This window comes from Daucus carota, chromosome 3, assembly GCF_001625215.2.
Source record: "Daucus carota subsp. sativus chromosome 3, DH1 v3.0, whole genome shotgun sequence".
NCBI lineage: Eukaryota > Viridiplantae > Streptophyta > Magnoliopsida > Apiales > Apiaceae > Daucus > Daucus carota.
The window spans coordinates 30,319,290-30,344,180 of record NC_030383.2 but is presented as its reverse complement, the minus strand read 5'-3'; the positions used below and the strand labels follow the sequence as shown (position 1 = coordinate 30,344,180).

General features: G+C 34.6%; 1 non-coding gene across 1 annotated transcript; it reads left to right on the top strand.

Annotated features, from left to right (window-relative positions):
* The first annotated feature begins 24,399 nt into the window (after nt 1–24,399).
* Nucleotides 24,400–24,506, top strand: LOC135151792 (small nucleolar RNA R71). The gene has a single exon (XR_010290711.1). It is a non-coding gene; the product is annotated as a small nucleolar RNA R71 (small nucleolar RNA).
* The last annotated feature ends 385 nt before the right edge of the window (nt 24,507–24,891 follow it).

Here is a 24,891-nt window from a genome sequence, read left to right as displayed (position 1 = left end):
CAACTTGTAGCTTCATTCTAGACTCGTTTAAAGTTGAAAAGTGGAAAAAAGAACTTGTAACTTAATACCAGACTCGTTTGAAGTTGAAAATTACTTGTATCTTCATTTTAAGTTGTTTAAATTAAGAATCAACTTGTAGTTTCATTCTTGACTCGTTTGAGCCTGGAAACAACTTGTAGCTTCCTTATTGACTCGATTGAAGTTGGAAACAACTTGTAGCTTCATTCCAGACTCGTTTGAAGTTGAAACAACTTGTAGCTTCATTTTCGGTTGTTTGAAAGTGGAATCAACTTGTGGTTTCATTCTTCACTCGTTTGAGCCTATAAACAACTTGTAGCTTAATTATTGACTAGATTGAAGTTGGAAACAACTTGAATCTTCATTCGAGACTCGTTTAAAGTTGAAAAGTGGAAAACAACTTGTAACTTCATACCAGACTCGTTTGAAGTTGAAAATTACTTGTATCTCCATTTTAAGTTGTTTAAATTAAGAATCAACTTGTAGTTTCATTCTTGACTCGTTTGAGCCTTGAAACAACTTGTAGCTTCATTATTGACTCGATTAAAGTTGGAAACAACTTGTAGCTTCATTCCAAACTCGTTTGAAGTTAAAAACAACTTGTAGCTTCATTTTCGGTTGTTTGAAAGTGGAATCAACTTGTAGTTTCATTCTTCACTCGTTTGAGCCTATAAACAACTTGTAGCATAATTATTACCTAGATTGAAGTTGGAAACAACTTGTAGCTTCATTCTAGACTCGTTTAAAGTTGAAAAGTGGAAAAAACAACTTATAACTTCATACCAGACACGTTTGAAGTTGAAAATTACTTGTATCTTCATTTCAAGTTGTTTAAATTAAGAATCAACTTGTAGTTTCATTCTTGACTCGTTTGAGCCTGGAAACAACTTGTAGCTTCATTATTGACTCGATTCAAGTTGGAAAGAACTTGTAGCTTCATTCCAGACTCGTTTAAAGTTGAAAACAACTTGTAGCTTCATTTTCGGTTGTTTGAAAGTGGAATCAACTTGTAGTTTCATTCTTGACTCGTTTGAGCCTTTAAACAACTTGTAGCATAATTATTGACTAGATTGAAGTTGGAAACAACTTGTAGCTTCATTCTAGACTCGTTTAAAGTTGAAAAGTGGAAAAAACAACTTGTAACTTCATACCAGACTCGTTTGAAGTTGAAAATTACTTGTATCTTCATTTTAAGTTGTTTAAATTAAGAATCAACTTGTAGTTTCATTCTTGACTCGTTTGAGCCTGGAAACAACTTGTAGCTTCATTATTAACTCGATTGAAGTTGGAAACAACTTGTAGCTTCATTCCAGACTCGTTTGAAGTTGAAAACAACTTGTAGCTTCATTTTCGGTTGTTTGAAAGTGGAATCAACTTGTAGTTTCATTCTTCACTCGTTTGAGCCTATAAACAACTTGTAGCATAATTATTACCTAGATTGAAGTTGGAAACAACTTGTAGCTTCATTCTAGACTCGTCTAAAGTTGAAAAGTGGAAAAAACAACTTATAACTTCATACCAGACACGTTTGAAGTTGAAAATTACTTGTATCTTCATTTCAAGTTGTTTAAATTAAGAATCAACTTGTAGTTTCATTATTGACTTGTTTGAGCCTGGAAACAACTTGTAGCTTCATTATTGACTCGATTCAAGTTGGAAAGAACTTGTAGCTTCATTCCAGACTCGTTTAAAGTTGAAAACAACTTGTAGCTTCATTTTCGGTTGTTTGAAAGTGGAATCAACTTGTAGTTTCATTCTTGACTCGTTTGAGCCTTTAAACAACTTGTAGCATAATTATTGACTAGATTGAAGTTGGAAACAACTTGTAGCTTCATTCTAGACTCGTTTAAAGGTGAAAAGTGGAAAAAACAACTTGTAACTTCATACCAGACTCGTTTGAAGTTGAAAATTACTTGTATCTTCATTTTAAGTTGTTTAAATTAAGAATCAACTTGTAGTTTCATTCTTGACTCGTTTGAGCCTGGAAACAACTTGTAGCTTCATTATTGACTCGATTGAAGTTGGAAACAACTTGTAGCTTCATTCCAGACTCGTTTGAAGTTGAAAACAACTTGTAGCTTTATTCCAGACTCGTTTGGAGTTGAAAAACAACTTGTAGCTTCATTTTCGGTTGTTTGAAAGTGGAATCAACTTGTGGTTTCATTCTTCACTCGTTTGAGCCTATAAACAACTTGTAGCTTAATTATTGACTAGATTGAAGTTGGAAACAACTTGAATCTTCATTCGAGACTCGTTTAAAGTTGAAAAGTGGAAAACAACTTGTAACTTCATACCAGACTCGTTTGAAGTTGAAAATTACTTGTATCTTCATTTTAAGTTGTTTAAATTAAGAATCAACTTGTAGTTTCATTCTTGACTCGTTTGAGCCTTGAAACAACTTGTAGCTTCATTATTGACTCGATTAAAGTTGGAAACAACTTGTAGCTTCATTCCAAACTCGTTTGAAGTTGAAAACAACTTGTAGCTTCATTTTCGGTTGTTTGAAAGTGGAATCAACTTGTAGTTTCATTCTTCACTCGTTTCAGCCTCTAAACAACTTGTAGCATAATTATTGACTAGATTGAAGTTGGAAACAACTTGTAGCTTCATTCTAGACTCGTTTAAAGTTGAAAAGTGGAAAAAAGAACTTGTAACTTAATACCAGACTCGTTTGAAGTTGAAAATTACTTGTATCTTCATTTTAAGTTGTTTAAATTAAGAATCAACTTGTAGTTTCATTCTTGACTCGTTTGAGCCTGGAAACAACTTGTAGCTTCCTTATTGACTCGATTGAAGTTGGAAACAACTTGTAGCTTCATTCCAGACTCGTTTGAAGTTGAAACAACTTGTAGCTTCATTTTCGGTTGTTTGAAAGTGGAATCAACTTGTGGTTTCATTCTTCACTCGTTTGAGCCTATAAACAACTTGTAGCTTAATTATTGACTAGATTGAAGTTGGAAACAACTTGAATCTTCATTCGAGACTCGTTTAAAGTTGAAAAGTGGAAAACAACTTGTAACTTCATACCAGACTCGTTTGAAGTTGAAAATTACTTGTATCTCCATTTGAAGTTGTTTAAATTAAGAATCAACTTGTAGTTTCATTCTTGACTCGTTTGAGCCTTGAAACAACTTGTAGCTTCATTATTGACTCGATTAAAGTTGGAAACAACTTGTAGCTTCATTCCAAACTCGTTTGAAGTTAAAAACAACTTGTAGCTTCATTTTCGGTTGTTTGAAAGTGGAATCAACTTGTAGTTTCATTCTTCACTCGTTTGAGCCTATAAACAACTTGTAGCATAATTATTACCTAGATTGAAGTTGGAAACAACTTGTAGCTTCATTCTAGACTCGTTTAAAGTTGAAAAGTGGAAAAAACAACTTATAACTTCATACCAGACACGTTTGAAGTTGAAAATTACTTGTATCTTCATTTCAAGTTGTTTAAATTAAGAATCAACTTGTAGTTTCATTCTTGACTCGTTTGAGCCTGGAAACAACTTGTAGCTTCATTATTGACTCGATTCAAGTTGGAAAGAACTTGTAGCTTCATTCCAGACTCGTTTAAAGTTGAAAACAACTTGTAGCTTCATTTTCGGTTGTTTGAAAGTGGAATCAACTTGTAGTTTCATTCTTGACTCGTTTGAGCCTTTAAACAACTTGTAGCATAATTATTGACTAGATTGAAGTTGGAAACAACTTGTAGCTTCATTCTAGACTCGTTTAAAGTTGAAAAGTGGAAAAAACAACTTGTAACTTCATACCAGACTCGTTTGAAGTTGAAAATTACTTGTATCTTCATTTTAAGTTGTTTAAATTAAGAATCAACTTGTAGTTTCATTCTTGACTCGTTTGAGCCTGGAAACAACTTGTAGCTTCATTATTGACTCGATTGAAGTTGGAAACAACTTGTAGCTTCATTCCAGACTCGTTTGAAGTTGAAAACAACTTGTAGCTTCATTTTCGGTTGTTTGAAAGTGGAATCAACTTGTAGTTTCATTCTTCACTCGTTTGAGCCTATAAACAACTTGTAGCATAATTATTACCTAGATTGAAGTTGGAAACAACTTGTAGCTTCATTCTAGACTCGTCTAAAGTTGAAAAGTGGAAAAAACAACTTATAACTTCATACCAGACACGTTTGAAGTTGAAAATTACTTGTATCTTCATTTCAAGTTGTTTAAATTAAGAATCAACTTGTAGTTTCATTATTGACTTGTTTGAGCCTGGAAACAACTTGTAGCTTCATTATTGACTCGATTCAAGTTGGAAAGAACTTGTAGCTTCATTCCAGACTCGTTTAAAGTTGAAAACAACTTGTAGCTTCATTTTCGGTTGTTTGAAAGTGGAATCAACTTGTAGTTTCATTCTTGACTCGTTTGAGCCTTTAAACAACTTGTAGCATAATTATTGACTAGATTGAAGTTGGAAACAACTTGTAGCTTCATTCGAGACTCGTTTAAAGGTGAAAAGTGGAAAAAACAACTTGTAACTTCATACCAGACTCGTTTGAAGTTGAAAATTACTTGTATCTTCATTTTAAGTTGTTTAAATTAAGAATCAACTTGTAGTTTCATTCTTGACTCGTTTGAGCCTGGAAACAACTTGTAGCTTCCTTATTGACTCGATTGAAGTTGGAAACAACTTGTAGCTTCATTCCAGACTCGTTTGAAGTTGAAACAACTTGTAGCTTCATTTTCGGTTGTTTGAAAGTGGAATCAACTTGTGGTTTCATTCTTCACTCGTTTGAGCCTATAAACAACTTGTAGCTTAATTATTGACTAGATTGAAGTTGGAAACAACTTGAATCTTCATTCGAGACTCGTTTAAAGTTGAAAAGTGGAAAACAACTTGTAACTTCATACCAGACTCGTTTGAAGTTGAAAATTACTTGTATCTCCATTTTAAGTTGTTTAAATTAAGAATCAACTTGTAGTTTCATTCTTGACTCGTTTGAGCCTTGAAACAACTTGTAGCTTCATTATTGACTCGATTAAAGTTGGAAACAACTTGTAGCTTCATTCCAAACTCGTTTGAAGTTAAAAACAACTTGTAGCTTCATTTTCGGTTGTTTGAAAGTGGAATCAACTTGTAGTTTCATTCTTCACTCGTTCGAGCCTATAAACAACTTGTAGCATAATTATTACCTAGATTGAAGTTGGAAACAACTTGTAGCTTCATTCTAGACTCGTTTAAAGTTGAAAAGTGGAAAAAACAACTTATAACTTCATACCAGACACGTTTGAAGTTGAAAATTACTTGTATCTTCATTTCAAGTTGTTTAAATTAAGAATCAACTTGTAGTTTCATTCTTGACTCGTTTGAGCCTGGAAACAACTTGTAGCTTCATTATTGACTCGATTCAAGTTGGAAAGAACTTGTAGCTTCATTCCAGACTCGTTTAAAGTTGAAAACAACTTGTAGCTTCATTTTCGGTTGTTTGAAAGTGGAATCAACTTGTAGTTTCATTCTTGACTCGTTTGAGCCTTTAAACAACTTGTAGCATAATTATTGACTAGATTGAAGTTGGAAACAACTTGTAGCTTCATTCTAGACTCGTTTAAAGTTGAAAAGTGGAAAAAACAACTTGTAACTTCATACCAGACTCGTTTGAAGTTGAAAATTACTTGTATCTTCATTTTAAGTTGTTTAAATTAAGAATCAACTTGTAGTTTCATTCTTGACTCGTTTGAGCCTGGAAACAACTTGTAGCTTCATTATTGACTCGATTGAAGTTGGAAACAACTTGTAGCTTCATTCCAGACTCGTTTGAAGTTGAAAACAACTTGTAGCTTCATTTTCGGTTGTTTGAAAGTGGAATCAACTTGTAGTTTCATTCTTCACTCGTTTGAGCCTATAAACAACTTGTAGCATAATTATTACCTAGATTGAAGTTGGAAACAACTTGTAGCTTCATTCTAGACTCGTCTAAAGTTGAAAAGTGGAAAAAACAACTTATAACTTCATACCAGACACGTTTGAAGTTGAAAATTACTTGTATCTTCATTTCAAGTTGTTTAAATTAAGAATCAACTTGTAGTTTCATTATTGACTTGTTTGAGCCTGGAAACAACTTGTAGCTTCATTATTGACTCGATTCAAGTTGGAAAGAACTTGTAGCTTCATTCCAGACTCGTTTAAAGTTGAAAACAACTTGTAGCTTCATTTTCGGTTGTTTGAAAGTGGAATCAACTTGTAGTTTCATTCTTGACTCGTTTGAGCCTTTAAACAACTTGTAGCATAATTATTGACTAGATTGAAGTTGGAAACAACTTGTAGCTTCATTCTAGACTCGTTTAAAGGTGAAAAGTGGAAAAAACAACTTGTAACTTCATACCAGACTCGTTTGAAGTTGAAAATTACTTGTATCTTCATTTTAAGTTGTTTAAATTAAGAATCAACTTGTAGTTTCATTCTTGACTCGTTTGAGCCTGGAAACAACTTGTAGCTTCATTATTGACTCGATTGAAGTTGGAAACAACTTGTAGCTTCATTCCAGACTCGTTTGAAGTTGAAAACAACTTGTAGCTTCATTCCAGACTCGTTTGAAGTTGAAAACAACTTGTAGCTTCATTTTCGGTTGTTTGAAAGTGGAATCAACTTGTGGTTTCATTCTTCACTCGTTTGAGCCTATAAACAACTTGTAGCTTAATTATTGACTAGATTGAAGTTGGAAACAACTTGAATCTTCATTCGAGACTCGTTTAAAGTTGAAAAGTGGAAAACAACTTGTAACTTCATACCAGACTCGTTTGAAGTTGAAACTTACTTGTATCTTCATTTTAAGTTGTTTAAATTAAGAATCAACTTGTAGTTTCATTCTTGACTCGTTTGAGCCTGGAAACAACTTGTAGCTTCATTATTGACTCGATTGAAGTTGAAAACAACTTGTAGCTTCATTTTCGGTTGTTTGAAAGTGGAATCAACTTGTAGTTTCATTCTTGACTCGTTTGAGCCTGTAAACAACTTGTAGCTTAATTATTGACTAGATTGAAGTTGGAAACAACTTGTAGCTTCATTCTAGACTCGTTTAAAGTTGAAAAGTGGAAAAAACAACTTGTAACTTCATACCAGACTCGTTTGAAGTTGAAAATTACTTGTATCTTCATTTTAAGTTGTTTAAATTAAGAATCAACTTGTAGTTTCATCCTTGACTCGTTTGAGCCTGGAAACAACTTGTAGCTTCATTATTGACTCGATTGAAGTTGGAAACAACTTGTAGCTTCATTCCAGACTCGTGTGAAATTGAAAACAACTTGTAGCTTCATTTTCGGTTGTTTGAAAGTGGAATCAACTTGTAGTTTCATTCCAAACTCGTTTGAAGTTGAAAACAACTTGTAGCTTCATTTTCGGTTGTTTGAAAGTGGAATCAACTTGTAGTTTCATTCTTCACTCGTTTGAGCCTGTAAACAACTTGTAGCATAATTATTGACTAGATTGAAGTTGTAAACAACTTGTAGCTTCATTCTAGACTCGTTTAAAGTTGAAAAGTGGAAAAAACAACTTGTAACTTCATACCAGACTCGTTTGAAGTTGAAAATTACTTGTATCTTCATTTTAAGTTGTTTAAATTAAGAATCAACTTGTAGTTTCATCCTTGACTCGTTTGAGCCTGGAAACAACTTGTAGCTTCATTATTGACTCGATTGAAGTTGGAAACAACTTGTAGCTTCATTCCAGACTCGTGTGAAATTGAAAACAACTTGTAGCTTCATTTTCGGTTGTTTGAAAGTGGAATCAACTTGTAGTTTCATTCTTCACTCGTTTGAACCTATAAACAACTTGTAGCTTAATTATTGACTAGATTGAAGTTGGAAACAACTTGAAGCTTCATTCTAAACTCGTTTAAAGTTGAAAAGTGGAAAACAACTTGTAACTTCATACTAGACTCGTTTGAAGTTGAAAATTACTTGTATCTTCATTTTAAGTTGTTTAAATTAAGAATCAACTTGTAGTTTCATTCTTCACTCGTTTGAGCCTGGAAACAACTTGTAGCTTCATTATTGACTAGATTGAAGTTGGAAACAACTTGTAGCTTCATTCTAGACTCGTTTAAAGTTGAAAAGTGGAAAACAACTTGTAACTTCATACCAGACTCGTTTGAAGTTGAAAATTACTTGTATCTTCATTTTAAGTTGTTTAAATTAAGAATCAACTTGTAGTTTTATTCTTGACTCGTTTGAGCCTTGAAACAACTTGTAGCTTCATTATTGACTCGATTAAAGTTGGAAACAACTTGTAGCTTCATTCCAAACTCGTTTGAAGTTGAAAACAACTTGTGGCTTCATTTTCGGTTGTTTGAAAGTGGAATCAACTTGTGGTTTCATTCTTCACTCGTTTGAGCCTATAAACAACTTGTAGCTTAATTATTGACTAGATTGAAGTTGGAAACAACTTGAATCTTCATTCGAGACTCGTTTAAAGTTGAAAAGTGGAAAACAACTTGTAACTTCATACCAGACTCGTTTGAAGTTGAAAATTACTTGTATCTTCATTTTAAGTTGTTTAAATTAAGAATCAACTTGTAGTTTCATTCTTGACTCGTTTGAGCCTTGAAACAACTTGATTGACTCGATTAAAGTTGGAAACAACTTGTAGCTTCATTCCAAACTCGTTTGAAGTTGAAAACAACTTGTAGCTTCATTTTCGGTTGTTTGAAAGTGGAATCAACTTGTAGTTTCATTCTTCACTCGTTTGAGCCTGTAAACAACTTGTAGCATAATTATTGACTAGATTGAAGTTGTAAACAACTTGTAGCTTCATTCTAGACTCGTTTAAAGTTGAAAAGTGGAAAAAACAACTTGTAACTTCATACCAGACTCGTTTGAAGTTGAAAATTACTTGTATCTTCATTTTAAGTTGTTTAAATTAAGAATCAACTTGTAGTTTCATTCTTGACTCGTTTGAGCCTGGAAACAACTTGTAGCTTCATTATTGACTCGATTGAAGTTGGAAACAACTTGTAGCTTCATTCCAGACTCGTTTGAAGTTGAAAACAACTTGTAGCTTCATTTTCGGTTGTTTGAAAGTGGAATCAACTTGTGGTTTCATTCTTCACTCGTTTGAGCCTATAAACAACTTGTAGCTTAATTATTGACTAGATTGAAGTTGGAAACAACTTGAATCTTCATTCGAGACTCGTTTAAAGTTGAAAAGTGGAAAACAACTTGTAACTTCATACCAGACTCGTTTGAAGTTGAAAATTACTTGTATCTTCATTTTAAGTTGTTTAAATTAAGAATCAACTTGTAGTTTCATTCTTGACTCGTTTGAGCCTTGAAACAACTTGATTGACTCGATTAAAGTTGGAAACAACTTGTAGCTTCATTCCAAACTCGTTTGAAGTTGAAAACAACTTGTAGCTTCATTTTCGGTTGTTTGAAAGTGGAATCAACTTGTAGTTTCATTCTTCACTCGTTTGAGCCTGTAAACAACTTGTAGCATAATTATTGACTAGATTGAAGTTGTAAACAACTTGTAGCTTCATTCTAGACTCGTTTAAAGTTGAAAAGTGGAAAAAACAACTTGTAACTTCATACCAGACTCGTTTGAAGTTGAAAATTACTTGTATCTTCATTTTAAGTTGTTTAAATTAAGAATCAACTTGTAGTTTCATTCTTGACTCGTTTGAGCCTGGAAACAACTTGTAGCTTCATTATTGACTCGATTGAAGTTGGAAACAACTTGTAGCTTCATTCCAGACTCGTTTGAAGTTGAAAACAACTTGTAGCTTCATTTTCGGTTGTTTGAAAGTGGAATCAACTTGTAGTTTCATTCTTCACTCGTTTGAGCCTATAAACAACTTGTAGCTTAATTATTGACTAGATTGAAGTTGGAAACAACTTGTAGCTTCATTCTAGACTCGTTTAAAGTTGCAAAGTGGAAAACAACTTGTAACTTCATACCAGACTCGTTTGAAGTTGAAAATTACTTGTATCTTCATTTTAAGTTGTTTAAATTAAGAATCAACTTGTAGTTTCATTATTGACTCGTTTGAGCCTTGAAACAACTTGTAGCTTCATTATTGACTCGATTAAAGTTGGAAACAACTTGTAGCTTCATTCCAAACTCGTTTGAAGTTGAAAACAACTTGTGGCTTCATTTTCGGTTGTTTGAAAGTGGAATCAACTTGTGGTTTCATTCTTCACTCGTTTGAGCCTATAAACAACTTGTAGCTTAATTATTGACTAGATTGAAGTTGGAAACAACTTGAATCTTCATTCGAGACTCGTTTAAAGTTGAAAAGTGGAAAAAACAACTTGTAACTTCATACCAGACTCGTTTGAAGTTGAAAATTACTTGTATCTTCATTTTAAGTTGTTTAAATTAAGAATCAACTTGTAGTTTCATTCTTGACTCGTTTGAGCCTGGAAACAACTTGTAGCTTCATTATTGACTCGATTGAAGTTGGAAACAACTTGTAGCTTCATTCCAGACTCGTTTGAAGTTGAAAACAACTTGTAGCTTCATTTTCGGTTGTTTGAAAGTGGAATCAACTTGTAGTTTCATTCTTCACTCGTTTGAGCCTATAAACAACTTGTAGCTTAATTATTGACTAGATTGAAGTTGGAAACAACTTGTAGCTTCATTCTAGACTCGTTTAAAGTTGCAAAGTGGAAAACAACTTGTAACTTCATACCAGACTCGTTTGAAGTTGAAAATTACTTGTATCTTCATTTTAAGTTGTTTAAATTAAGAATCAACTTGTAGTTTTATTCTTGACTCGTTTGAGCCTTGAAACAACTTGTAGCTTCATTATTGACTCGATTAAAGTTGGAAACAACTTGTAGCTTCATTCCAAACTCGTTTGAAGTTGAAAACAACTTGTGGCTTCATTTTCGGTTGTTTGAAAGTGGAATCAACTTGTAGTTTCAATCTTCACTCGTTTGAGCCACTAAACAACTTGTAGCTTAATTATTGACTAGATTGAAGTTGGAAACAACTTGTAGCTTCATTCTAGACTCGTTTAAAGTTGAAAAGTGGAAAACAACTTGTAACTTCATACCAGACTCGTTTGAAGTTGAAAATTACTTGTATCTTCATTTTAAGTTGTTTAAATTAAGAATCAACTTGTAGTTTCATTCTTCACTCGTTTGAGCCTGGAAACAACTTTTAGCTTCATTATTGACTAGATTGAAGTTGGAAACAACTTGTAGCTTCATTCTAGACTCGTTTAAAGTTGAAAAGTGGAAAACAACTTGTAACTTCATACCAGACTCGTTTGAAGTTGAAAATTACTTGTATCTTCATTTTAAGTTGTTTAAATTAAGAATCAACTTGTAGTTTCATTCTTCACTCGTTTGAGCCTGGAAACAACTTGTAGCTTCATTATTGACTCGATTGAAGTTGGAAACAACTTGTAGCTTCATTCCAGACTCGTTTGAAGTTGAAAACAACTTGTAGCTTCATTTTCGGTTGTTTGAAAGTGGAATCAACTTGTGGTTTCATTCTTCACTCGTTTGAGCCTATAAACAACTTGTAGCTTAATTATTGACTAGATTGAAGTTGGAAACAACTTGAATCTTCATTCGAGACTCGTTTAAAGTTGAAAAGTGGAAAACAACTTGTAACTTCATACCAGACTCGTTTGAAGTTGAAAATTACTTGTATCTTCATTTTAAGTTGTTTAAATTAAGAATCAACTTGTAGTTTCATTCTTGACTCGTTTGAGCGTTGAAACAACTTGTAGCTTCATTATTGACTCGATTAAAGTTGGAAACAACTTGTAGCTTCATTCCAGACTCGTTTGAAGTTGAAAACAACTTGTAGCTTCATTTTCGGTTGTTTGAAAGTGGAATCAACATGTAGTTTCATTCTTCACTCGTTTGAGCCTATAAACAACTTGTAGCTTAATTATTGACTAGATTGAAGTTGGAAACAACTTGTAGCTTCATTCTAGACTCGTTTAAAGTTGAAAAGTGGAAAACAACTTGTAACTTCTTACCAGACTCGTTTGAAGTTGAAAATTACTTGTATCTTCATTTTAAGTTGTTTAAATTAAGAATCAACTTGTAGTTTCATTATTGACTTGTTAGAGCCTGGAAACAACTTGTAGCTTCATTATTGACTCGATTGAAGTTGGAAAGAACTTGTAGCTTCATTCCCAGACTCGTTTAAAGTTGAAAACAACTTGTAGCTTCATTTTCGGTTGTTTGAAAGTGGAATCAACTTGTAGTTTCATTCTTGACTCGTTTGAGCCTGTAAACAACTTGTAGCATAATTATTGACTAGATTGAAGTTAGAAACAACTTGAAGCTTCATTCTGGACTCGTTTAAAGTTGAAAAGTGGAAAACAACTTGTAACTTCATACTAGACTCGTTTGAAGTTTAAAATTACTTGTATCTTCATTTTAAGTTGTTTAAATTAAGAATCAACTTGTAGTTTCTTTCTTGACTCGTTTGAGCCTTGAAACAACTTGTAGCTTCATTATTGACTCGATTAAAGTTGGAAACAACTTGTAGCTTCATTCCAAACTCGTTTGAAGTTGAAAACAACTTGTAGCTTCATTTTCGGTTGTTTGAAAGTGGAATCAACTTGTAGTTTCATTCTTCACTCGTTTGAGCCTGTAAACAACTTGTAGCATAATTATTGACTAGATTGAAGTTGGAAACAACTTGTAGCTTCATTCTAGACTCGTTTAAAGTTGAAAAGTGGAAAAAACAACTTGTAACTTCATACCAGACTCGTTTGAAGTTGAAAATTACTTGTATCTTCATTTTAAGTTGTTTAAATTAAGAATCAACTTGTAGTTTCATTCTTGACTCGTTTGAGCCTGGAAACAACTTGTAGCTTCATTATTGACTCGATTGAAGTTGGAAACAACTTGTAGCTTCATTCCAGACTCGTTTGAAGATGAAAACAACTTGTAGCTTCATTTTCGGTTGTTTGAAAGTGGAATCAACTTGTGGTTTCATTCTTCACTCGTTTGAGCCTATAAACAACTTGTAGCTTAATTATTGACTAGATTGAAGTTGGAAACAACTTGAATCTTCATTCGAGACTCGTTTAAAGTTGAAAAGTGGAAAACAACTTGTAAATTCATACCAGACTCGTTTGAAGTTGAAAATTACTTGTATCTTCATTTTAAGTTGTTTAAATTAAGAATCAACTTGTAGTTTCATTCTTGACTCGTTTGAGCCTTGAAACAACTTGTAGCTTCATTATTGACTCGATTAAAGTTGGAAACAACTTGTAGCTTCATTCCAAACTCGTTTGAAGTTGAAAACAACTTGTAGCTTCATTTTCGGTTGTTTGAAAGTGGAATCAACTTGTAGTTTCATTCTTCACTCGTTTGAGCCTGTAAACAACTTGTAGCATAATTATTGACTAGATTGAAGTTGGAAACAACTTGTAGCTTCATTCTAGACTCGTTTAAAGTTGAAAAGTGGAAAAAACAACTTGTAACTTCATACCAGACTCGTTTGAAGTTGAAAATTACTTGTATCTTCATTTTAAGTTGTTTAAATTAAGAATCAACTTGTAGTTTCATTCTTGACTCGTTTGAGCCTGGAAACAACTTGTAGCTTCATTATTGACTCGATTGAAGTTGGAAACAACTTGTAGCTTCATTCCAGACTCGTTTGAAGATGAAAACAACTTGTAGCTTCATTTTCGGTTGTTTGAAAGTGGAATCAACTTGTGGTTTCATTCTTCACTCGTTTGAGCCTATAAACAACTTGTAGCTTAATTATTGACTAGATTGAAGTTGGAAACAACTTGAATCTTCATTCGAGACTCGTTTAAAGTTGAAAAGTGGAAAACAACTTGTAAATTCATACCAGACTCGTTTGAAGTTGAAAATTACTTGTATCTTCATTTTAAGTTGTTTAAATTAAGAATCAACATGTAGTTTCATTCTTGACTCGTTTGAGCCTTGAAACAACTTGTAGCTTCATTATTGACTCGATTAAAGTTGGAAACAACTTGTAGCTTCATTCCAAACTCGTTTGAAGTTGAAAACAACTTGTAGCTTCATTTTCGGTTGTTTGAAAGTGGAATCAACTTGTAGTTTCATTCTTCACTCGTTTGAGCCTATAAACAACTTTTAGCTTAATTATTGACTAGATTGAAGTTGGAAACAACTTGTAGCTTCATTCTAGACTCGTTTAAAGTTGAAAAGTGGAAAACAACTTGTAACTTCATACCAGACTCGTTTAAAGTTGAAAATTACTTGTATCTTCATTTTAAGTTGTTTAAATTAAGAATCAACTTGTAGTTTCATTCTTGACTCGTTTGAGCCTGGAAACAACTTGTAGCTTCATTATTGACTCGATTGAAGTTGGAAACAACTTGTAGCTTCATTCCAGACTCGTTTGAAGTTGAAAACAACTTGTAGCTTCATTTTCGGTTGTTTGAAAGTGGAATCAACTTGTAGTTTCATTCTTCACTCGTTTGAGCCTATAAACAACTTGTAGCTTAATTATTGACTAGATTGAAGTTGGAAACAACTTGTAGCTTCATTCTAGACTCGTTTAAAGTTGCAAAGTGGAAAACAACTTGTAACTTCATACCAAACTCGTTTGAAGTTGAAAATTACTTGTATCTTCATTTTAAGTTGTTTAAATTAAGAATCAACTTGTAGTTTTATTCTTGACTCGTTTGAGCCTTGAAACAACTTGTAGCTTCATTATTGACTCGATTAAAGTTGGAAACAACTTGTAGCTTCATTCCAAACTCGTTTGAAGTTGAAAACAACTTGTGGCTTCATTTTCGGTAGTTTGAAAGTGGAATCAACTTGTAGTTTCAATCTTCACTCGTTTGAGCCACTAAACAACTTGTAGCTTAATTATTGACTAGATTGAAGTTGGAAACAACTTGTAGCTTCATTCTAGACTCGTTTAAAGTTGAAAAGTGGAAAACAACTTGTAACTTCATACCAGACTCGTTTGAAGTTGAAAATTACTTGTATCTTCATTTTAAGTTGTTTAAATTAAGAATCAACTTGTAGTTTCATTCTTCACTCGTTTGAGCCTGGAAACAACTTGTAGCTTCATTATTGACTAGATTGAAGTTGGAAACAACTTGTAGCTTCATTCTAGACTCGTTTAAAGTTGAAAAGTGGAAAACAACTTGTAACTTCATACCAGACTCGTTTGAAGTTGAAAATTACTTGTATCTTCATTTTAAGTTGTTTAAATTAAGAATCAACTTGTAGTTTCATTCTTCACTCGTTTGAGCCTGGAAACAACTTGTAGCTTCATTATTGACTTGATTGAAGTTGGAAACAACTTGTAGCTTCATTCCAGACTCGTTTGAAGTTGAAAACAACTTGTAGCTTCATTTTCGGTTGTTTGAAAGTGGAATCAACTTGTGGTTTCATTCTTCACTCGTTTGAGCCTATAAACAACTTGTAGCTTAATTATTGACTAGATTGAAGTTGGAAACAACTTGAATCTTCATTCGAGACTCGTTTAAAGTTGAAAAGTGGAAAACAACTTGTAACTTCATACCAGACTCGTTTGAAGTTGAAAATTACTTGTATCTTCATTTTAAGTTGTTTAAATTAAGAATCAACTTGTAGTTTCATTCTTGACTCGTTTGAGCCTTGAAACAACTTGTAGCTTCATTATTGACTCGATTAAAGTTGGAAACAACTTGTAGCTTCATTCCAAACTCGTTTGAAGTTGAAAACAACTTGTAGCTTCATTTTCGGTTGTTTGAAAGTGGAATCAACTTGTAGTTTCATTCTTGACTCGTTTGAGCCTGTAAACAACTTGTAGCATAATTATTGACTAGATTGAAGTTGGAAACAACTTGTATCTTCATTTTAAGTTGTTTAAATTAAGAATCAACTTGTAGTTTCATTCTTGACTCGTTTGAGCCTGGAAACAACTTGTAGCTTCATTATTGACTCGATTGAAGTTGGAAACAACTTGTAGCTTCATTCCAGACTCGTTTGAAGATGAAAACAACTTGTAGCTTCATTTTCGGTTGTTTGAAAGTGGAATCAACTTGTGGTTTCATTCTTCACTCGTTTGAGCCTATAAACAACTTGTAGCTTAATTATTGACTAGATTGAAGTTGGAAACAACTTGAATCTTCATTCGAGACTCGTTTAAAGTTGAAAAGTGGAAAACAACTTGTAAATTCATACCAGACTCGTTTGAAGTTGAAAATTACTTGTATCTTCATTTTAAGTTGTTTAAATTAAGAATCAACATGTAGTTTCATTCTTGACTCGTTTGAGCCTTGAAACAACTTGTAGCTTCATTATTGACTCGATTAAAGTTGGAAACAACTTGTAGCTTCATTCCAAACTCGTTTGAAGTTGAAAACAACTTGTAGCTTCATTTTCGGTTGTTTGAAAGTGGAATCAACTTGTAGTTTCATTCTTCACTCGTTTGAGCCTATAAACAACTTTTAGCTTAATTATTGACTAGATTGAAGTTGGAAACAACTTGTAGCTTCATTCTAGACTCGTTTAAAGTTGAAAAGTGGAAAACAACTTGTAACTTCATACCAGACTCGTTTAAAGTTGAAAATTACTTGTATCTTCATTTTAAGTTGTTTAAATTAAGAATCAACTTGTAGTTTCATTCTTGACTCGTTTGAGCCTGGAAACAACTTGTAGCTTCATTATTGACTCGATTGAAGTTGGAAACAACTTGTAGCTTCATTCCAGACTCGTTTGAAGTTGAAAACAACTTGTAGCTTCATTTTCGGTTGTTTGAAAGTGGAATCAACTTGTAGTTTCATTCTTCACTCGTTTGAGCCTATAAACAACTTGTAGCTTAATTATTGACTAGATTGAAGTTGGAAACAACTTGTAGCTTCATTCTAGACTCGTTTAAAGTTGCAAAGTGGAAAACAACTTGTAACTTCATACCAAACTCGTTTGAAGTTGAAAATTACTTGTATCTTCATTTTAAGTTGTTTAAATTAAGAATCAACTTGTAGTTTTATTCTTGACTCGTTTGAGCCTTGAAACAACTTGTAGCTTCATTATTGACTCGATTAAAGTTGGAAACAACTTGTAGCTTCATTCCAAACTCGTTTGAAGTTGAAAACAACTTGTGGCTTCATTTTCGGTAGTTTGAAAGTGGAATCAACTTGTAGTTTCAATCTTCACTCGTTTGAGCCACTAAACAACTTGTAGCTTAATTATTGACTAGATTGAAGTTGGAAACAACTTGTAGCTTCATTCTAGACTCGTTTAAAGTTGAAAAGTGGAAAACAACTTGTAACTTCATACCAGACTCGTTTGAAGTTGAAAATTACTTGTATCTTCATTTTAAGTTGTTTAAATTAAGAATCAACTTGTAGTTTCATTCTTCACTCGTTTGAGCCTGGAAACAACTTGTAGCTTCATTATTGACTAGATTGAAGTTGGAAACAACTTGTAGCTTCATTCTAGACTCGTTTAAAGTTGAAAAGTGGAAAACAACTTGTAACTTCATACCAGACTCGTTTGAAGTTGAAAATTACTTGTATCTTCATTTTAAGTTGTTTAAATTAAGAATCAACTTGTAGTTTCATTCTTCACTCGTTTGAGCCTGGAAACAACTTGTAGCTTCATTATTGACTTGATTGAAGTTGGAAACAACTTGTAGCTTCATTCCAGACTCGTTTGAAGTTGAAAACAACTTGTAGCTTCATTTTCGGTTGTTTGAAAGTGGAATCAACTTGTGGTTTCATTCTTCACTCGTTTGAGCCTATAAACAACTTGTAGCTTAATTATTGACTAGATTGAAGTTGGAAACAACTTGAATCTTCATTCGAGACTCGTTTAAAGTTGAAAAGTGGAAAACAACTTGTAACTTCATACCAGACTCGTTTGAAGTTGAAAATTACTTGTATCTTCATTTTAAGTTGTTTAAATTAAGAATCAACTTGTAGTTTCATTCTTGACTCGTTTGAGCCTTGAAACAACTTGTAGCTTCATTATTGACTCGATTAAAGTTGGAAACAACTTGTAGCTTCATTCCAAACTCGTTTGAAGTTGAAAACAACTTGTAGCTTCATTTTCGGTTGTTTGAAAGTGGAATCAACTTGTAGTTTCATTCTTGACTCGTTTGAGCCTGTAAACAACTTGTAGCATAATTATTGACTAGATTGAAGTTGGAAACAACTTGTAGCTTCATTCTAGACTCGTTTAAAGTTGAAAAGTGGAAAAAACAACTTGTAACTTCATACCAGACTCGTTTGAAGTTGAAAATTACTTGTATCTTCATTTTAAGTTGTTTAAATTACGAATCAACTTGTAGTTTCATTCTTGACTCGTTTGAGCCTAGAAACAACTTGTAGCTTCATTATTGACTCGATTGAAGTTGGAAACAACTTGTAGCTTCATTCCAGACTCGTTTGAAGTTGAAAACAACTTGTAGCTTCATTTTCGGTTGTTTGAAAGTGGAATCAACTTGTAGTTTCATTTTTCACTCGTTTGAGCCTATAAACAACTTGTAGCTTAATTATTGACTAGATTGAAGTTGGAAACAACTTGTAGCCTCATTCTAGACTAGTTTAAAGTTGAAAAGTGGAAAACAACTTGTAACTTCATACCAGACTCGTTTGAAGTTGAAAATTACTTGTATCTTCATTTTAAGTTGTTTAAATTAAGAATCAACTTGTAGTTTTATTCTTGACTCGTTTGAGCCTTGAAACAACTTGTAGCTTCATTATTGACTCGATTAAAGTTGGAAACAACTTGTAGCTTCATTCCAAACTCGTTTGAAGTTGAAAACAACTTGTGGCTTCATTTTCGGTAGTTTGAAAGTCGAATCAACTTGTAGTTTCATTCTTCACTCGTTTGAGCCTCTAAACAACTTGTAGCTTAATTATTGACTAGATTGAAGTTGGAAACAACTTGTAGCTTCATTCTAGACTCGTTTAAAGTTGAAAAGTGGAAAACAACTTGTAACTTCATACCAGACTCGTTTGAAGTTGAAAATTACTTGTATCTTCATTTTAAGTTGTTTAAATTAAGAATCAACTTGTAGTTTCATTATTGACTTGTTTGAGCCTGGAAACAACTTGTAGCTTCATTATTGACTCGATTGAAGTTGGAAAGAACTTGTAGCTTCATTCCAGACTCGTTTAAAGTTGAAAATAACTTGTAGCTTCATTTTCGGTTGTTTGAAAGTGGAATCAACTTGTAGTTTCATTCTTGACTCGTTTGAGCCTGTAAACAACTTGTAGCATAATTATTGACTAGATTGAAGTTGGAAACAACTTGTAGCTTCATTCTAGACTCGTTTAAAGTTGAAAAGTGGAAAAAACAACTTGTAACTTCATACCAGACTCGTTTGAAGTTGAAAATTACTTGTATCTTCATTTTAAGTTGTTTAAATTAAGAATCAACTTGTAGTTTCATTCTTGACTCGTTTGAGCCTGGAAACAACTTGTAGCTTCATTATTGACTCGATTGAAGTTGGAAATGTTCGGAGAAATCTACACGCAAGCGCACGTGATCACAAGTAATATATTAAGTTCGATCCCACAGAGACTGGTGAATTAAGAATACGCACCTATGCAACAATGTATGATCAATTATCACTGCTAAGACAATTAACAAGGATTGGGTTCTTTTTATACTAATAATTAAATTTACTAATCAAAATCAGAATAGGAAAACACATGGGATTCTAATTTCATTATCGAATTCATCTAGAATTGAAATTACTGATTAACATGCGACTGTTGATCCTAATCAGACAACACGAAAGTAATACATGCCAACTCTCGTTGCACACATATCATACCAATCAAAATCCGCAATTAAGACAGAAATCTCATGGACACCAACAAAGCTCAGACCCTATATCTCTATAGCGGTAGTGTAAGCAGAGGGGTTTAATAACAAGTCGTCTATCGTGATTACACAGGGTGATAAAAATAGTTCAAGTCTATCACAAATTATGTTTCATGCACATAATCCTATGTTTACATGGCATAGTTCTAAATTCAATCATCCACTCTCGCTTCAGAAAGAATTAACAAACAGCTTAGAAGTTAGCTACGCTCCTAAGAAGAATAAGCACGGCTCATGCAAAGCAATCAACATATGTCACAAAATCAAGCAATTAATATTCGTTACTAAACTACATCGATAAATCCATTAGAACCCCATGAAGGCGGTTAGTTCATAATCGAACTAATCGACATCATGGGTTCCAATGAAAGCATGATAAAATAAGGACGAGAATTAAACGGAATAAAAGTACTTGAATTAATAATAAAGAACACAACGTTACAGATTTGATGTTCACGATCTCGCTCGAAACTGTCACTTCCTCGCGAAGAACGATCTAATACAAACTGATAATGTGCTTCGATAAAAATTAAACTATGATATTGTTCTCTCTACTAAACTACTTCTACGAGGCTAGGGTTTTACACATGAGAATTTAAAATAAATTGACCAAGTCAACCGGGCCTCGACCGCTGCTAAAATCCGTCAGAAAAGCTGTAAAAATCGGCCCGGAACACTTCTGCTGGGCGCGGCCGCGCTAAACTAGCGCAGGCGCGCTAGTTGGCTTTAATGTAGCGCGGGCGCGCTAAGAACTAGCGCGGGGGCGCTACTTTCTGACTTTGGACTAGCGCGGGCGCGCTAAGAGTTAGCGCGGGGGCGCTACTTTCTGCCACTGGCAGCCTGTTTCTTCGTTTTTAGCTCGTTCTCGCGTGCATGCCCTTCCTCGCTCTAGTACCACTTCCGTAGGTGATCACGGTTGCATTTAGCATATGCAACAAGCCCTTTAAACCCCTAGATAGCTCTAGTGGACGAGTGTGTTCTCGTGAGGGTTTGTAGAAGATGTACCCACAAAATCCCAAGTCGTGAGGAATCCACAATTCTCTATTCTTGCAAATAATGCACCAAAAACAACCTAAAATGATAGAAAATCACTTCATCACCTCAACTCGTGACCTGCACAGAAAAACACTAAAAACACATCAAAAGACACTAAACACTTAAGTACAACCAACCAATTTAAGTGGAAATGAAGGCCTATAAGTGTGTATAAATACCACTTATCACACCCCCAAACTTAAACTGATGCTTGTCCTCAAGCGTCAACGACACTATACAATAATACAATGCAATGCATGAATGCAACTACGTGATGAATGAGTAAACTATGAAGTAATTGCCTTGCAAATTTTTAATACCTCAGATTGTGCTAATGTTCTCGACTTTCATCTCTCTCGCTACCAAGTCAATTACTCTTCTATTTACAAGTGTGGAGTGCCCGTGTGTGCAAGCATGCTCTTTTATTGAGACAAGACAAAAACTACTACTCCCACAGAATCCCCATCAAGAATCGTAAAAGTTATAAACTAACACCCCGTCACTCAAGTCCAACTAAAAGCCAAGGTCCCAAAGAATGTCCACACCCTTCTATTTTATTTACTATTTTTTTTCTTTTTCTTTTTTATTGGTGATTAATTGCTCGGTCTAAGGTCAGAGCGCTTCGCAGTGTAAATGCGTTACGAACACCACAAGACTTCACACACCAATTATTCACTCTATTCTAGTGGTTTATTTAACTGTGCAATGGTTGAGATCCCTAAAGATTTATGCACTAGTACCCATGTAGCGAGCGTTGGGTCAACAATCCCAAACCACGAAGGGCTTTAGGTTGTTAGGCACAAAGTCCCCTCAGACTTAATTGCTCGAGTACTAATGAGCTCAACCTAGTTAATTCTACCACTTATTTTTTTTTGTGAATTTATTTACTACTATTTTTTTTCTCTTTTTTTTTTCTTTTTTTCTTTTTTATTTTTTTTTCTTTTTCTTTTAGAAAGGTGTATCTACTCCTCAGTTCCCCCAAACTTAAGATTTACAGACCTAAGCTGAAGGGTGTCCAACTCAATCCTAGAATTCATGGAATTTCGTCTAAATCCTATCTCAAGAACATATGTGAAGTACAATTTCCAACACAAGCAATTTCCAAGTACTAACCTAGCATTGCAATTGAAACTACTAATCAAGAACTACGCACATAACTCATCATAGGCAATTAACTTGGCTTAACTTCATAATTCATGCAAATGCTCGTGATACTAACTACGACAATTACCACTAAACATGTAAAATAAAAAAAATGAGAAAAATAAAAAAAAATGTGAGAAATAATCAAAGCAAAATAAAATAAACGTGAACTACATGAACTAACTAACACATGCAATAATAAACTACATTATAATAATACGCTCTTCCTTAGATTACCACCCCCAAACTTAAAATTTTCAATGTCCTCATTGAAGGTGATAAAAAGGATCGAATGTACCTAGAAGTCGGGAGGATCACCCTCCTCGGGTGGAGGATCAGGTGGCGAATATACCATGCCCTCTCCAAACACTGGCCAATCAACCTCAACACAAATGGCACGAAAAGCACTCCCAAGAGCTTGAGTCAAATCCTTTGAAAAACGGCGGTGAATGTCATGCATGTCATCTATGCGCCGTGACAACCTTCTAAACTGCACATCACTTAAGTGATCAGGTGGTAGTTTGAGTTCGAAATTTGGAGCTTCTTCAATAGATGGTTTAAGATGCTCTTGAACATTTTTAAGCTCTGTTACTCCTTGAGACTCGAATGGAATATCAACCTTCCTCTTCCATGGAGATGCATTCAAGAACTGAAGTTGCTCTACTTCCTCTTCACCTCCGAATTCAGCTTCACCTGTTAGAACCCTTTCCAAGATGTCAGTTTTCAGCCTTGGGTCAATTTCTGGATGAGCTGCAGCTTCTATTGGCTCCACCTTAAAGCATTCTTCTTCGTCAGTTGGAAATTTCATTGCGTTGAACACTTTAAAAGTGACACTCTGATCTTGAACTCTCATTGTAAGCTCTCCCTTTTGCACATCGATCAAAGTTTGGCCTGTAGCTAAGAACGGCCTTCCCAAGATAATGGGAATCCTCTCATCCTCCTCAAAGTCTAGAATGACAAAATCAGCAGGGAAGATGAGCTTATCCACTTTAACCAAGACGTCTTCCACTATACCTCTCGGGTATGTGATGGACCGATCAGCCAGTTGTAAGTACATGTTTGTAGGTTTCGGCTCCGGCAGACCAAGTTTCTTGAAGACAGATAACGGCATCAGATTGATGCTAGCTCCCAAGTCACACAAGCACTTGTCGAAAGACAATTGCCCAATAGTACACGGGATTGTGAAACTTCCCGGATCTTTCAGCTTCGGGGGCAATTTCTGCTGCAACACCGCACTGCACTCCTCGGTCAAAGCTACAGTATCCAATTCCTGAAGTTTGAGTTTCCGAGAAAGAATACCTTTCATGAATTTAGCATAACTCGGCATTTGTTCTAGAGCCTCCGCAAAAGGTATGTTGATTTGCAATTTCTTGAAAACCTCTAGAAATTTGGAGAATTGTTTGTCGAGCTTATGCTTCTGAAGTCTCTTCGGAAAAGGGGGAGGTGGATATACTTGCTTGACCCCAATATCAGCTTTAGGACTAGACTTCTCGGCTGATTCCTTGCTTGCATCTTCGTTGATTTTATTCTTGTCAGCTTCAACAACAGTTTTTCCACTATCAGACTCAGATGAGAGCACGGGTGTTTCAACCTGTTGATCACTCTCTTCCTTGTTTCGCTCTGTTCCTGATTCTTTATCCTTCGTAACCTTTCCGGACCTCAAGGTGACAGCCTGTACCTGTTCCTTCACTTCCTTCTTGCCCGGATTGGCCTCAGTATCACTAGGAAGAGTTCCTTGTGGTCTATTAATCAACGCATTAGCAATTTGCCCAATCTGATTCTCCAAAGTCTTGATTGACACCGATTGGCTTTTGATCATTAGTCTTAATTCTTCCAATTCTGATCTTTCCTTGGAAGACTGTCCAGCCACCCCATGATTTTGTTGCTGGAATCCGGGTGGATGGAATTGCTGCCTCGGTGCAAATTGTTGTTGAAAACCAGAAGGGTTGAAAAGTCCAGCTCCTTGCTGCTGAAACTGTTGCTGCGGTTGTTGCATGAAATTTTGATTGTTGCTCCAGCTGAAATTCGGATGATTCCGGTTATTGGGATGATAAGTAGCTGGGGCAGGCTGTTGATCTCTCTGAAAGTTGCTCACAAATTGTGCTGATTCACTAGAAATGGCACACTGATCAGTAGAGTGAGTACCAGCACATAATTCGCAAATAGAGATTGGCTGTTGAATTCCTTGGTGAGCCAGAGAATCGACTTTCATCGTGAGAGCCTTAAGTTGAGCAGCAATAGCTGTAGACGTGTCAAGATCAAGAACTCCGGCTACCTTCCCTTGAGTAAGTCTTTGAGTAGGGTTCTGATATTCATTAGCAGCCATCATTTCAATAAGATCATAAGCTTCTTCATAGCTTTTAGCCCATAGCGCACCTCCAGAAGCAGCATCAAGCATAGGTCTGGATTGAGGTCCAAGACCATTATAGAAACAGTTTATTTGCATCCAATCCGGCATGCCATGGTGGGGACACTTCCTTAGCATCTCCTTATATCGCTCCCAGGCTTCACAGAATGTTTCTCCTGATTGTTGAGAGAATTGAGATAGAGCATTTCGTAGTGCAGCAGTCTTTGCCATGGGGAAGAATTTAGTGAGAAATTTCTGAGCTAGATCTTCCCATGTAGTAATAGAACCAGATGGTAAAGAATGTAACCATCCCTTAGCCTTATCTCTCAGTGAAAATGGAAAAAGCCTTAGCTTCACAGCTTCATCAGAGACATCATTGAATTTGAAAGTGTCACAGATCTCTATAAAATTCCGTATATGCATATTGGGGTCTTCAGTAGGAGAACCCCCATACTGTACCGAGTTCTGGACCATTTGAATAGTTCCTGGTTTGATTTCAAAGGCTTTGGCTGCGATTGCAGGCCTGACGATGCTTGATTGGATATCATCGATCTTTGGCATAGAGAAATCCTTTAATGCCTTACTGTCTGGTTGTGCTTCA